Source organism: Canis aureus, chromosome 6 (assembly GCF_053574225.1).
Source record: "Canis aureus isolate CA01 chromosome 6, VMU_Caureus_v.1.0, whole genome shotgun sequence".
Taxonomy (NCBI): Eukaryota; Metazoa; Chordata; class Mammalia; order Carnivora; family Canidae; genus Canis; species Canis aureus.
Genome location: NC_135616.1, coordinates 10,336,985 through 10,352,896, shown reverse-complemented (window position 1 = coordinate 10,352,896; position 15,912 = coordinate 10,336,985). Strand labels below are relative to the sequence as shown.

General features: G+C 36.8%; 1 protein-coding gene across 8 annotated transcripts in view; it reads right to left on the bottom strand.

Annotated features, from left to right (window-relative positions):
- Positions 1-15,912, bottom strand: part of DLGAP1 (DLG associated protein 1) — an 875,942-nt gene that overhangs the window by 543,310 nt on the left and 316,720 nt on the right. The window lies entirely within an intron of this gene.

The window sequence follows — 15,912 nt, the reverse complement described above, 5'->3', positions numbered from 1 at the left end:
GTCCACTAAACCTGGATGGACTTAACCCATTGGACTGCTCTCTCAGTTTGTCTCTTCAGAGCAAAGTCCAAATAGCAAAGTATGAATAAGGCTGTTCTCTAAACTCTAACATGCTAAGTAAAAAATGACCCTGCTAATTAACTTAGTTGAATTAACCAATAACTTCATCATTCATTTAATATAAGCCTTTTAGTGCAATCAATTTTCCTGTAGGTACGGTGTTAATTGTGTTTCATAAATTTTGACGTGTTGGACTTTCATTTTCATTCCACTCAAACTGTTTTTAAATTGCATAGTGAGGGACCTCTGCGTGACTCAGTGGTTGAGCATCTGCCTTCGGCTCAAGGCATGATCCTGGGGTCCTGGGATCGAGTCCCACATCGGGTTCCCCATAGGGAGCCTGCTTCTCCCTCTGCCTATATCTCTGCCTCTCTCATGAATAAATAAATAAAAATCTTTAAAAAATAAAAATAAAATAAATTGCCATAGTGACATTTTCTTTGACGTATCGTTATTCAGCAGTGTGCTTTTCCTATCCCAGCTTGTGGAGATATCATTGACATAGAATATTGTGTGAGTTGGAGCTACATTGTGTGATGACTTCATGTATGTATACGTCGCAAAATAGTGGCTGCAGTACAGGGAAATAAGGTGAGTCAGCATATCCATTGCCTTACGGAGTTACAGTTTTTGGGTGTGTGGTGAGAATTTTTTAGATCTACTCTCTTTGTCATGTTCACATATACAGTATTATAACTCTAGTTGCCATGCTACCTAACACATCCCCGAACTCATTTGGCTTATCACCGGAAGTTTGTACCCTTAGGCCACACTGACCTATTGCTTGCCCTCTCTTTTTGTAGAGTTTTTTTTGTTTGTTTGTTTGTTTTTTGAGATTCTACAAGTAAGTGAGATCATATAGCATACGTCATTTTCTGACTAATTCAATTTAGCATAATGCCCATAAGGGCCATCTGTGTTGTTGTAAATGGCAGGGTTTCTTGCTTTTTAATGACTGAATAATATTTAACTGGATTACACATAGCACTTCTTTAACCATCATTGCAGACTTAGGTTGTTGTTGTTGCTGTTTTCCCCATGTCTTGGCTATAATAAAAATGCTGCAATGAACTTGGGAGTACAGGTATCTCTTTAAGATGGCAATTTCATTTCCTTCAGATATATAACTGGAAGTGGGTAGAATTACTGGATCCTATGGTAGTTCCATTTTTAATTTCTGATTTTTCAATCCTACCTGAATTCTTCATTTTCTCTTAGATTTTTCAGTTACATAAACCAATAAATTCCCTTTAAATTTTAAGCTAATATAGGTTAGATTTTCTGTTACTTGTGGCTGAAACATTCACAACTGACAGCTATTTTCATCATATAATGTACGTCTACATATACCCGAATGTGTTTGGTTCTCATTTCTGTTCCTGCAAGTACTGGGTCTATTCTTGTGTCAACATTAGTGTCAGTTTCTTTGCTTTACCCTTTGTGTTAGGAAACTCTATTACTCAGTCCCATGTTTTTTTTCTTTCTTTTTTTTTTTTAATTTATTTATGATAGAGAGAGAGAGAGAGAGAGAGAGAGAGAGAGAGGCAGAGACACAGGCAGAGGGAGAAGCAGTCTCCATGCACCAGGAGCCCGACTTGGGATTTGATCCCGGGTCTCCAGGATCGCGCCCTGGGCCAAAGGCAGGCGCCAAACCGCTGCACCACCCAGGGATCCCAGTCCCATGTTTTTTAACAGGGATTCCCAATCCTCTCTCTTTACACTAACTTACTCTCTCCCTTAGGAGGAGAAGTGCCTGAGAAAATGAAGCTCTGGACTGTGTCTGGGACCTGCAGAGCCTGCAAACAAGTGATTTCCCTCTCTGCTACCTTGGGAGATGAGACTCCTGGCAATGCTTTCCAGCTCTACAGGATCCACATACAATTTCCCCACTTGTTCTGCCTGTGACCCCGTGAGTAAGTTAAATTTGAAGCCCAGGCTGCATTCTCCATTCTGGCTTTATTGCCAGTGAAGGAAATTGTATTTTAATTCTTAACTAGCTCACGAAGTTACTCATGATTGTTTCACAATTAGGAAAGATGCCTGGGGGTTGGTGTTGAAAACCCTCAACAGTGTGTTTTGGAACTTGGGAGAGGAAAGAACTTGGGAGAGGAAATGTCCCTTCTTTCTTTCTTTCTTCTTTCTTTCTTTCTTTCTTTCTTTCTTTCTTTCTTTCTTTCTTTCTTCTTTCTTCTTTCTTTCTTTCTCTCTTTCTTTCTCTCTCTCTTTCTCTCTCTTTCTTCTTTCTTTCTTTCTTTCCTTCTTTCTTTCTTTCTTTCCTTTCTTTTTTTCCTTCTTCTTTTCTTGCTCTTCTTCTTCTTTTTTTTTAAGATTTTATTTATTTATTTATGAGAGACAGAGAGTGAGGCAGAGACACAGGCAGAGGGAGAAGCAGGCTCCATGTAGGGAGCCTGAAGTGGGACTCCATCCCAGGACTCCAGGATCACGCCCTGGGCTGAAGGCGGCGCTAAACCGCTGAGCCACCCGGGCTGCCCTTCTTGGCTCTTCTTGCCCATTTCCTCTTGCAGATAAATTTTCAGGCCAACTTTTCAGAACTGACAAAAAGGCATCCTAGGGGATGCCTGGGTGGCTCAGTCATTTAAGCATCTGCTCAGGTCATGATCCTGAGGTCCTGGGGTGCAGCCCTAGGTCTCCGTCTCCCTCTGTCCCTCCCCTCACTCGTCGTGCTTGAGTGCATGCTCAGGTGCTCTCTCTTTCTCTCTCTCTCAAATAAATAAAATCTTAAAAAAAAAAAAAAGCTGCTTCTGGGCCTTTGATTGGGACTGTATTGTGTTAAATTTATAGAGTAACGTTAGAAGAACCAGTATTCTAAACAGTTTTCCCTATCCAGGAGCTTGGCGTATTTTTCTATTTACTCAGGGTGTTATGCACTTTATAAATTCTTAAGAGTCTTCTTCAATGAATTTTATGTGTCTTTGTATATCTATTTCTAGGCATTTTAGGATATTGATTACCATAGGAAGGGAATTTAAGAAACATTTTCTAATTGGTTAGTGAAGGTGTGTAGGAAAACCACTGTTTGCTTATTGATTTCTATTCTGGCCAACTTGATGAAATCTATTATTAGTTTTAAAAATTATTTATCTATTTACCTTTGATTTCCACAAAGACATTAATATAATCTTAAGTAATAAGAGTTTGTTCTTCTCATCCCACTATACTTCTTGGATTAATTGTATTGACTATGAATTCTATAGTGTTGGAACAGCTGATATATCCTGGATAATGTCCTACCATTGATTATGATGCTTGCTCTAGCAAGTTAGACAAAGTTTTCTCTATTCTTTGTTCACTATTTCTTTCAAAATCAGCAGTGGGTTTTATATTAAAAGGTTTTTTGTTTTTGTTTTTAGCATCCAACCATACTGTTTTTTCTTCCTTTCTTTGTTAACATGGAGAATAACAATGAATATCTAAATCAAACTACCTTGGAGTAATACAGGCCACACTTTGTCAGCATATTTAATTCCTTTTTTAGCATATTTAATTCTTTAGATACATTGCTGTATTTTAATTACTAATAGTTCATTTAGGACTTTTGTATCCTTTTTTTTTTTTGTTTTTTTAGTTTATTTATTTACTAACTTAAGCATCTGTATATCCAGTGTCAGGCTCGAGCTTACAACCCCAAGACCAAGAGTTGCATGTTCTTCTGACTGAGCCAGCCAGGCACCACTGCATCCATATTTATGAGTGAGACTGAATCACAGTTCTTCTTTTTGCATGTGTCTTCTCTCATCTAGTTTGGTATCAGAGTTTTGCTTGTCTTTCCTAATTAGCCAAGACATTTACAATCTTTTAGCCAAAATATTTACAATCTTTTTCTATTATCTGGGTATGGTTTTATTTTTTATATTTTTATTTTTAAAGATTTCATATATTTATTCATGAGAGATGCAGAGAAAGAGAGAGGCAGAGACACACACAGAGAGAGGCAGAGACACAAGCAGAGGGAGAAGTAGGCTCCCTGCAGGGATCCTGATATGGGACTTGATCCCAGAACTCCAGAATCATGCCCTGAGCCGAAGGCAGATACTCAACTGCTGAGCCACCCAGGCATCCTGTTGGTATGGTTTTATAATGGAAATAACTTATAATATAAACATCTATTCTTTGTACTATATAAATATAATTATATGGACTTCATACATATTATCATTGTTATGTTAACAATGAATTAATAGGAAATAATATATTGCTTTTGTTTTTAAATATAAAAACTAGGGATCCCTGGGTGGCGCAGCGGTTTGGTGCCTGCCTTTGGCCCAGGGCGTGGTCCTGGAGACCCGGGATCGAATCCCACGTCGGGTTCCCGGTGCGTGGAGCCTCCTTCTCCCTCTGCCTGTGTCTCTGCCTCTCTCTCTCTCTCTGTGACTATCATAAATAAATTAAAAATAAATAAATAAATATAAAAACTATTTTTTAAAATGTATAGGAATAACCTATATAATTCTTTGAATTTAATGCTTACTTTATGGGTAGATTTTTGCCTACGTTCATTTCTTCTGTGTTATTTTTCTCCTGAAAGGAATTCCATTAGTTAATTTTGAAAATGTATATATTTGAGAAAACTAGTAATTGCACCCAGAATTTTCCAACATGTATATGGTAATCTCTTATGCTTTCTTGAATCTACCCCCCCAAAAGTTATATCCTTATTTTTATTTTTTTAGATTTTATTTATTTATTTATTTAGAGAGTGTGCATGAAGGGGGGGGAGCAAAGGACGAGGGAAAGGGAAAGAATATCAAGCAGACTATCTGCTAAGCATGGAGCCTGACATCTGGGGCTCTTTCTCATGACCTGAGCCAAAATCAAGAGGAGGACTCTTAACTAACCGAGCCCCCAAGGGGCTATTTTTATTTCTAATATCATTTGTTTTTAGAGTTTCCCTTTTCCGTTTGATCAGCCTTGCCAAGGGTGTGTCACTTTTACTGGGCACTTTAAGGGACCAGGTTTGGTTTATTGTTCTAACTCCAGTATTATTAATTTTTTTTAAAGATTTATTTATTTATTCATTCAGAGAGAGCAAAGAGAGAGGCAGAGACACAGGCAGAGGGAGAAGCAGGCTCCATGCAGGAAGCCCGATGTGGGACTCGATCCTGGGTCTCCAGGATCACACCCCGGGCCACAGGCGGTGCTAAACTGCTGCGCCACCAGGGCTGCCCTAATTTTTCTGTTCTGATCATTGCTGTCTCCTATGCTATTTAATTTTATTTTAATTTTATTAGTTTTATTTTAAAGACTTTATTTATTTATTTGAGAGAAAGAAACAGAGATAGCAACAGAGACAGTGCAAGAGAGCATGAGTAGTGGGGAGAGGGAGAAGCAGATTCCCTGCTAAGCAGGGAACCTGATACAGGGCTGGATCCCAGGACTCTGGCATCATGACCTGAGCTGAAGGCAGATGCTTAACCAGCTGAGCCACTCAGGTGCCCCTCTATGCTTTTTATTTTTGAAAATTCTTCAAATATGCTGATTTTATAACAACATTCTTTTTCTGATACACTCTGCTTTTAGATGGCAGATTATGTACATTATTCATATCTACTCTGTCTAGTTCTCATCCCAGAATATATAGTAGAAGATAAGAAAGTAATTAGGAGAGATTGGTCTTGGTGACTCAACCAATCTTTTACCCTTCTCTAGTTCAGGTAAAATAGCTTAAGGTCCAAGTCTTCCTAGTTATTACAATTATTCCTGCGACCACTCTATTAGGTTTGTCCAATCTTCTTTTCTTCTGCTCTAACTCCCAGAAAGAGAAATAATAAAATAGACTGTCCAATTGTCTAGCTGTTGGACATTGACTCATTTGATGAACAATGGTTGAAACACACATGCACCCCCACATCCTAAGGGCTAACACTGTGCTGGGTGCTGGGGAACACACAAATGATTAAAACAATGCCCCTCTATCAAAGGAGTCTCCTCTAGGGTGGCAGAGAAGGACAGGCATGGTATGGAATACTCTGAGACACATCTTTAAGCCAAGGTGTATACTCAGTGCTCTAAAACCAAGATGAGTCATCAGGGGATGGGTGCTTAGGAAGCACCCTTAGTCCTGAGAGACCGAGTGTTGGAAGGGGTGGGTGAAACAAATAGCAAGCACAGAAGTGGCACTCAGGCATGTGGCCTCAGTTCATGACCATGTGTAGCATACCCTTCTTTAAGCTTTGATGTGATACCGTGAGGGAGACAAGGTAAACTCTGAATGTCCTTGGCAAAGTCCCCGGTGTCACATATGCTTGTGAATTTTAGTTATCCCTTCTTGAGGGAAAGGTGAACCAATGATGCTTCAGAATATACAATAGGAAATCCAAGTCTGTGATGTCAGAAGTAGAACAGCCATTTAAGGTAAACTGTAAATTCAATCTCAAGTTTTAAGTTTTTTCCAATACTTTGAGCCATGCTTCCTAAAGTCCTTTTATACTCATTTATTATTGAATTTGTGAAAGTAATGTATTGAATTGAACTTAGCAATTTGGATTTAGTTTTGAACTTCTGGTTTAACCCAAAGAAGCATGTAGATGACAGAAAGTCATTGCTACTTAAAATAATTTAAATATAATCTATTTCTCACAATATTCATTGCCTCTCTAACTCCAATATCCAAATGTAAAGGGGAAGGAAGATTTAAGAGCAGTAATTAAACAAAAAACCCTGCTTAACTTAAAAAAAAACTTAAAAAGATTTAAAGCAGCATATGACAGGGAAAAGAAAGAGATTCCTTATGTCAACTCAGAGATGAGCCTATTCAGTGCTAAGGCACTGACAATACTGAAAAGTTACTGAGAATTATAGCTCGTACAGAATCGTGAAACTTCCGGAGGACCTCCCGTCCCCCTTCATACACACACAACTTCCTCCTCTGGAATTCACCTCTTTTTTACAACCATCACACAAACATCTCATTGGAAGAAATAGGTTGTTTTATCAGCTGTCATGTCTCGAAGCCCAGCATGTGTCACCTTTTTACATCCTGAGGGTGTAGGAAGAGACTAGGAAAAGGAATAGGTAGGAGAAATTTCATTTGTCTTTGGAAATTTTAATACTGATCTTTGCATTTCCTTTAGCTCTTTTAATCACCTTGGCCAGAAATGTGTTCCCACACTCGCAGAAAAACACCAAGTACCAGCAGTACTTCTCTTCAGCCGGCAGAGGGAAGAGAGGAACAGAATTTCATAGATCTAGTGATATGCTGCTTAACCACACAGACATAAACCAAAACCAAACCTCATATTTTCCCTTGTTTCTTTAGAAAAATAGTACGTAGAAAAATAGCATTTTGAACACAGCCATTTATCAGCGCTTATGCTCTCAGAACAATAGACCTAATTTAGTCCTTGATGTTTCTGATGTAAAGACTTCCAGATATACCCAAACTGGGTCTGAGACAGGCACCACGGATGAGGATGATCAGCCGGCGTGGCCAATGTTCAAATTTGAGTCAATTTTTAGATGAATTCAAGAGTTTATAACTCTCAGGAAGGACACGATTCATGCATTTTGTGATAGCTGTTTGCTTTTAATGAATAGTCGAGTCACATTCTGATCATTCAAAAATAAAATGCTCTAGATTTTCTTTAACACTCTTGTCCCTGAAACTTAGAAAGAAAATGAGAGAAAATTGCATAGACCTTGTTAAAAGCAACCCAATGCCAGTACTTGTTTTAAAACCGCCTAGCTAAAACACAGCACCACTTGATTACAATTGCCTCTTTGCTGAAGCAAAACACACACTGCACTTAGATTCGACTTCAGCCTGAACCCCTTTTGAAAGGAAAGGGAGAGCCCAGTGGTGAAGAATGTAATTCACAATTCAGCCTTTTTATAAGTCCTGACACTCCCATTAGGTTTAAATGGAATCACACAGTGAACATTCCACAAGCTGTACTTACTAGGGAGAACTGTTCTGAAGATGCCTGCTGTCTAGCTGAGGCACGGGAGTCCAGATCTACAGAGTGGATGGACATTCCTTGATCCATCCCTTGCCCCTTCCATCCCTTTCCTTTTTCCAGTTTTGTTGTTTCCATGACCCCAAATGGATGGCAGGGCCTTCTTCCTCGTCATGACACACAAAAAAGGGGTTTCAGAGTTAACTGGAGGGACAGGTGATGGTAATGGTGCACAACAATGTGAATGAATATATAAAAACTTTGAAATGTACACTTCAAGTGGGTGAATTGTGTGCTATGTGCATTATAATAAATGATTATAATGTTAAATTATAATAAAGCTGTTAAAAAAAGGATTTCTCTTGGTGCACCTGGGTGGTTCAGTTGGTTAAGCATCTAACTCTTGATTTCAGTTCAGGTCATGATCTCAGGGCTGTGAGATCAAGCTCCGCACAGTTTGCTTGAGATTCTCTCTCTCTGCCTTCCTCTGTCACTACCCCCACTCATGTGCAGGTACACTTTCTCACTCTGTCTCAAATAAATAAATAAAATCTTAAAAAAGGAGATTTATCTCTCTGATGAAAATATAAATGTAGATAGCAATGTTTGACTGCTCTTGCTTTTCAATGAAAATGAGGAAGGAAGGAAGCTAATTTAGCTGTTGAATTCCATTTCCTTTTCATGTTGTTTTATCTCCATGTGGCGTGTGGTGTGTGTTTGACTTTCTAGCAAGATTTTCCTTTTAGTGCCAACTGGTCTGATTAAAAGTTAGGCTTTTTTTCCCCTCTTTACTTACAAGGAATTGAAAACATGTCACACAATCCAAGGAAGGACTCAATAATATCTTGCTTTGTTTTATTTTAGAACTTTCTTTAATTGATGTCTTTTATGTGTCTCTGTGCAAAACAAGGTTTTGGAGAAATCTTCCTATTACATTAAGACGATTTTCCCATGTGATGCAACAACAAAGTACTTTAAAGCCATTTGGGGCAGCATTTATTTATTTTTTTAAAATTTTTTTAAAGATTTTATTTATTCATGAGAGACACAGAGAGAGGCAGAGACACAGGCAGAGGGAGAAACAGGCTCCATGCAGGGAGCCCGATGTGGGACTCGATCCTGGGACCCCAGGATCATGCCCTGAGTTGAAGGCAGAGGCTTAACCACTGAGCCACCCAGGCATCCCTGGGTTAGCATTTATTAAAGAAAAGCTCTAAGACTGAGAAGGAAATGGTCCTTCATTTGATACTGGTCAGTATGTGGGGCTTTGTGTTCAACTTTAAAAACTGTAGACTAAAGCATTTAGAGAGGAAAGAGGAAAAGTCCAGGGAAAACTAAGGAGAAATCTATGTCTAATTATCCTCAGTAACTGAAGAGCTGTCAAGTGACATATCCCTTATAGTACAAAATTGTATCTGTCATCAAATAGTACAAATATAAATTATGGGGGAACTTGTGTAAGAACTCTGCAATGTTTGGAAGTGTCCAAAGGGGAATGAGTTACCTCATTTGTGAGCTCTGATTTGAGAGGCCTGGTTTAATGACCTGGTCTCAGCATCACTGAATATGTTGTGGAAAGGGATGTGCTAATTCCCGGCCTGGTTTGTGACTAACAGCTGGAAAACTTCTTGCCCTATACACAATGGCACTGGGGTGTACTTTTGGAAATATGGCCATGAATGTGCATTGACTGAGTTGGACTTCCTGGGGCTCAGACCATCTTGCCAGATCACAACTAAGATTGCTTTTCTCATGTGAATAGACTGGGTCAACTGAAATCATATCCCTTTTGCTATTCTCACAGGTTCCATCTATACCCACAAGGGAAGCGATTACATAAGATCAAGGTTCATGGGGGGTCATTCACAGGATTCTCCCTATTGCAGGGTACCTGAGGTTAAACAGTCCATGGTTACTGCAATGTTCAAAGAAGGCTAAAATGCCAACTGATTTTAGAGCCCCTGCTTCAATTACATTGTGTTTTTAAAGTTCCTGATCCCCAAAGAAGGCCCTTTCCAACTTAATGACATAATCACCAGGTACAACCCAGTAGACTATCTCCTGAGCTGCTACTCCTGAAATCATTTCTCACTTCCCTAGATTCACTCCTGGAATCCAGCCTACAACAAATTCAGGATGAATCCAAATCTAACTCAAATGAATCTGATTACCATTAATCCTAACTCAGACCATTCTGAAAATTACTTTTCTTTTCAAATTCTTACACTTTAATTTCTTTGTATTTTCCTAGGTTTTTTTTTTTTTTTTTGGAGGGGCTCATTCAAGTCTTGGAATGTTAAATACATACAGTTGACTCTTGAGCAACACAGGGGATAGGGAAGTTGACTCTGTGCACAGTTGAAAATCCATGTACAACTTTTGACTCCCCCAAAACATATTTACTAACAACTTACCATTGACTAGAAGCCTTACTGATGACATAAACAATCGATTAACACATATTCTGCATGTGTATAATATACTGTATTTTTACGAAAAAGGAAGCTAGAGAAAATAAAATGTTAAGAAAATCATAAGGGAGAGAAAATACTTTTATAGTATTATACTTCATTTATTTTTTAAATCTGCATTTAAGTGGACTCATACAGCTCAACCACATGTTCCACATATTCATAGGGTCAACTATGAAATTGACAACTATGAAGTTCTAAATATTGACATATTTAGAAGATTTCTGTTGTGTCCAGAGGAAAAAAAGCAGATACTGTGTGTGTCTGTGTGTGCATATGTGTGTATGTATGTATGTATTTGGCTATGGTGGTTACTCTCAAGCCATTTAATTCCCCCAGTGTGTATTAAGGGAATGGAAACTGACAGTAGAAGTAAGTTTAATAAACCATAATTAGGAAACCAAATCATCTGTAAAAAAATATTGTGCACAAGCAGTCTCCAAATTATAATTATGTCAGGTCCCCAAAGTTTATTTCAGCCAGTTGTTTAGACCCCAGTCCCAGAGATACTATATTTTGGAGAATATAATATAATATGTCATGCTGGTTAGATGTCCAGGTTCCCTACAGGTTTATGTAGCCCACAATGAAACTAAATTATAGTTGTAATAGTACGAGTAATCAGGATCCTGAGAACAGGACGAAGGAGAGAAGGAAAATACAATTGTCTCCTCTTTTCCTTTTACTTGACTCATTTGAGGGATATTTTGAAATAGTTTATTTTTGATACCTTTCAAACCCTCTGCACATTTTTTTAAAAGATTATATTTATTTACTCATGAGAGACATACAGAGAAAGAGGCAGAGACATAAGCAAAGGGAGAAGCAGGCTCCATGCAGGGAGTCCAACGTAGGACTCAATTTTGGGACTCCAGGATCACATCCTGAGCTGAAGGTGGGGGCCCAACCACTGAGCCACCCAGGCGTCCCTGCACATTTTTTAAATTTATTTTTATCCCTTTATTATTCCCTTTTGAGTCATTCTGCCCCTAGAATCCCAAGATCTTCCTGCTGCCTATCTTGCCATACCAGTCAACTCGGCCATGTGCCCAACCCAGGCTGGCTTCTTCTTTTACAATCTTCTCTGCCTATAGATTACTTTTCTTTCAAAATGCAAACAAAGCTGTGCACACTTCATGAAGTTGATTTCATCCAAAGGTTATGATGCTAGCTGCAGGTTTTCCATAGATTCCTTTATTACCTTAGGAAGTGTCTTTATATCACCATCTTGCTGGATGGGTGTTGTTGTTGTTGTTGTTTAATCAGGAAAGGCTGCTGAATTTTGTCAAATATTTTCCTATGTCTGTTAAGATGATCTCATGATTTTTGTTTTTTTTTTCAGTCTATTATATAAAGTATTATATTATTATATTATTAATTTTCAGATATTAAACCAACCTCACATTCCTGGGAGAAATCCCAACAGCTATCATCCTTTTCCTATGTTGCTGGAATTTGTTTTATTAGTGTTTTGCTGAGGATTTCTGCATCTATATTCATAAGGAGTATTGTTCAGTTTTCTTTCCTTGTGATGTCTTTGACAGATTTGGTTTCAGTGTAATGCTGGCCTCATAGGATGAGTTAACAGTGTTCCTTCTTCTTTAATCATTTAGGGGTATTAGTTCTTCATAAAATGTTTAGTAGAATTCAACAGTGAAGGGATCTGGGCCAGGGATTTTCTTTATAGGAAGATTTAAAATTTAATAATTCAATCTGTTGTAAGTCTATTTAGATTTTCTATTTTTTTAAAAAGTCAGGTTCACTAGTTTGTGTTTTCTTAGAGATTTGTTCACTTCATCTAATTTATCTAATTTATTGGCATACATTGTTTATATTGTTCCTTTATACTTCCTTTTTATTTCTGTAAAATCAGTTTTTCATTTTTTATTTTGGCAATGTGAGTTTTCTCTTTGGTCTGTCTAGTAAATAGATATCAATTCTACTGATCTTTGCAAAGAATCAGCTTTTGATTCCATTGATTTTTCTTTATAGTTTTATATTTTCTATTTTACTTATTTCTGTTGTACTGTTTATTATTTCCTTCCATTTGTTTTGGATTTAGTTTGCTTTTCCTTTTTCAGTGTCTTAGGATAGGTAGTCAACTTATTGATTTGAGACCTTTCTTCTTTTTAAATATAGCATCTGAAGCTATAAATTTCCCTCTGAGCACTGCTTTAACTGCATCCTATAGAGTTCTAGTTTAATATTTGTTCCTTTCTAATTTGTGATTTTAAAATTTTGACCCTTTTATTTATTTAGGATATGCTGTTTAATCCCATGTATTTGTGAATTCCTCAAACTTGCTTCTGTTGTTAATTTCTAATTTAATTCCACCACAGTCAGAGGAAAGAATTTGTGTAATTTCTATACTTTAAATTTACTAAGGTGTGTTTTATGGACTACACATCATCTATCTTTGAGAATGTTTTATTCGCACTTCAGGAGAATGTTTATTCTGCTGCTGTTGCATGGAGTGTTTGATTGATATCTGTTAGGTTTAGTTGGCTTATATTGTTGTTAAAATCTTTGCTTTTCTTGCTTACTTTTTGTTTAGGTGGCCTATATTATAAAATAGAGCACTGAAGTCTTCAACTACTATTACTCAGTTTTCCTCTTTCCTTTCAATTCTATCAGTTTTGTTTGTATTTAGAGAATGCTCTTAGTTGCATATATGTTTATAATTGTTAAATCCTCCTTGTGGACTAATATTTTTATTATTATGAAATTTTCCTCATTTTCTCCAGCAACATTTTTTGTTTGAAAGTCTATTCTGTCTTAATATAAACACACCAGGTCTCTTAAGGTTGCTGTTTGCATGGCATTTCCTTTCATCATTCATCTTCAACCTCTTTGAATCTTGGAATGTAAAATGTGTCTCTCATAGAGGGTGTAGAGTTGGAGCTATTCTTTTATCCAATCTAATAATTTCTGCCTTTTGATTACATTGTTTATATTTAATATTTTTATTGTAACGTTTGGATTTTTATCTGCCATTTCATTTTTTATGTTTTCATATGTCTCATATTTGCTTTGTTCCCCCGTTTTCCTTTAATTTTATTTTGTATTAAATAGATATTTTAAGTGTAATATTTTATTTATTTTAATAATTTTTATTTCATATTTATATTTGTGTTATTTTCTTTTTTTTGTGTGTGTGTGTGTTATTTTCTTAGTGATTGATCTAGTGCTTACAAAGTACATCTTATCAAGACCTACTTCAGACTTATACAAAATTAATTCCAGTGAAATAAAGACAGTTTACTATATATAGCTCCATTTGCTCTCTCCCTTTTTGGTGCTATTTATACATATATATTTATACATATGTATAATATATATGTATATATATTGGGCTGCATATGTGCAACAAATAAAACAACATATTGTTATAATTATTACTCTATATGTTATGCCTTTTAAAGAAATTGATTCAGAAAAGGAGAGCAATTGTATCTTTATATGGTTTGTTATATTTACCTTCTTTTATATCATTTCTAATTCTCTTTATTTCTTTCTGTGTATTTGAGCTACCACCTGGTATCATTTCTTACTCCACTACAACTTTCCTCCTATCCACCTTCTGTGCTACTATTGTCAAATATATTAAATTTCTATATGTCCTAAATCCAACAATAGCATGTTATGCATATTGTTTTATTTAATTGTTCTTAAATCAGTTTAGGGAAGAAAAGGGAATACTCAATTATACTGTCTTTTATATTTACCTGCATAATTACCTTTATTAGCACTTTATTTTTACATGTATATTCAAATTATTCTCTGGTATGATTTGTCTTCAGCCTGAAACACTCCTTTTGGTATTATTTTTAAAAATCAGGTCAACAAATGCTTTTGTTTATCTGGGAATGCCCTTATTTTGACTTAATTTTTCAAAGATTATTTTGCTGAAGTTTCTTGGTTGACAGTTTGTTGTTTGTTTTTACTTTTCAACTTTGAATATGTCATTTCATTGCCTGATGTTCCACTGATAAGAGGTCAACTTTTAATCTTACTGAGGTTCCCTTGAGTGTGGTAAATAACTTTTCTCTTATTGTTAAGATTTTCTCATTCTTTCAACAGTAGACTATGATATGTCTAGGTGTGGATCTTCTATTTGGACTTTGCTGAGCTTCTTGGATGTGTAAATCCATGCTTTTTGTAAAATTTAGGAAGTTTTTAGACATTATTCCCTTAAAATTTCTTTTTCTGCCCCTTTCTCTTTTATCTCTCCTTCTGATATTTCTATTATACATAAATCTCTATGCTGAATGATGTCCCATATTTCTCTGAAGCACAGATCATCGTGGGCAAAATTGTTTCCCCTTAAAATTCCTATATTGAAAAAAAAATTCCTTATTGAAGTCCTAATCTCCAGTACCTCAGAATATGGCTATATTTGGAAAGAGGGTCATTTAAAGGTAAATAAGGTAAAATGAGTTCATATAGGTGGGCTCTATTCCAATGTTCTGATGTCCTTATAAGAAGAGATTAAGACAGATACACAGAAGGACCATACAAAGATACTGGAAGGAAATGATGATCTACAAGTTAAGGAGAGAGATTCTGGAAGAAATTAACTCTGCTGACATCTTGATCTTGGACTTCTAGCCTCCAGAATTTTGAGAAAATAAGTTGCTGTTGTTTAAGCCACATAATTGGTGATACTTTGTTATGGCAGGCCTAGCAAACTAATACAGGGTCACACTTCCCTGTTTTTTTACATATCTTGTGATTTTTTGGTGAAAACTGAATGTCTTGAGCAACTCTGTATACTGACTGCCTTACCTCCTACGTTCATGGGCTGGTAGTTTTTGCTGTTTTCTTAGTCACTTGTTTATATATTTAGGGACTTGGAATCTATATCTCCAACAGCATGTAGCCTTTTATTTTATGTTTTAGCTTGGCTCCCCAGGGATTTCTCTTGGGACAGCATAAGCCACTTACTGGTCAAAGTTGTGCTTATGCTCTGTTAGACAGTTATATTTTTACCATTTGATGTGTGTGGGGCTTAAAAGTTGCTATTGCAGGTTAAATAGTTTATATGTGATTGCCTTCGTTTAGTCAGGGACTACTAGTTTGGATTTTTCCTCTTCTAGCACTTCAGAGAAGGCACAGTTGAAGGCATGTGCACGGTCTTTCAGACTGCCAAGGACAGGTCTAATTTCATTCTTAAGCCTGCTTTCCTAGGAGTTGCCTCTGAGTCAAGCCAGGTTGTTGTTCATCCAGTTTTTGGTGAAAACTCTAGTGCCAGTGAGGCTTCTGTTCTTTATTTATTGATCTGTGTGTGGCTTAGGGGATATTTTCAAGTCTGTCCACATCCAGCTCTGACTGCTACTGGGTAAGTACAGCCTAGAATTTGCACATAGCCTTCCTGACCACCATGATCTTCTTGGCTGTCTCTTTCCATTATTTCTCTCTATTAAATTTCTGATTGCTCTTCCACTTTGCTTGTTGTTGCATGTATCATG